The sequence below is a fragment of the Pantherophis guttatus genome, chromosome 8, assembly GCF_059756535.1.
Source record: "Pantherophis guttatus breed Tessera chromosome 8, ASM5975653v1, whole genome shotgun sequence".
NCBI classification, from domain to species: domain Eukaryota; kingdom Metazoa; phylum Chordata; class Lepidosauria; order Squamata; family Colubridae; genus Pantherophis; species Pantherophis guttatus.
The window spans coordinates 4,954,392-4,955,000 of NC_142070.1; positions in this window are offsets into that span (position 1 = coordinate 4,954,392).

A 609-nucleotide genomic window follows, 5' to 3' on the forward strand; every position below is an offset into this window, starting at 1 on the left:
GACAGATTTCACTAGTTGGGCTCCAGAATATTCATAACTTTTTCTTCTTTTTTTTAACTTTGGATGCCTAAGGACTCAACGAAACACATTTCAAACAATTCTATTTAAAGCACCCAAGTTCAAGAGAGGCGAATTCTAACAGGCAGCTGATGTTGGAATTGCAAAGTGAGTCTCTTCTGGGCTGCGAGTAAACAACACAACAGCTGCCAGTTGTGAGGGGTGGGAGATAATTATCTAATTGGAAAAGACATACTCCAGATGGGTGACTCAGTTAAGAGATTGGAGGAAGGAGTTCTAAAACAAATAATAATATCACAACGAATTGCAGATTCTGCATCTCCTCTCTTATTTGTTAAAATATCTGTAATATCTTGGATCTTAAGTCCCCGGCTGCTAACAGCAGCTCTAACATTTAAGGGTCATTCTTTTGGAAAGTAAAAGAAAAATTTGCCTGGGGGATAGTTGGAGTAGGAGACGAGGAAATCTGGTCCTTCTCCCAAAATTTAATTGGGTATATAGACAGTCCTCGACTCATGACCACAAATGGAACCAGAATTTCCACTGCTAAACCAAGCAGCTGCACCTGGTTTTAGGACCTTTTTGCCGGAG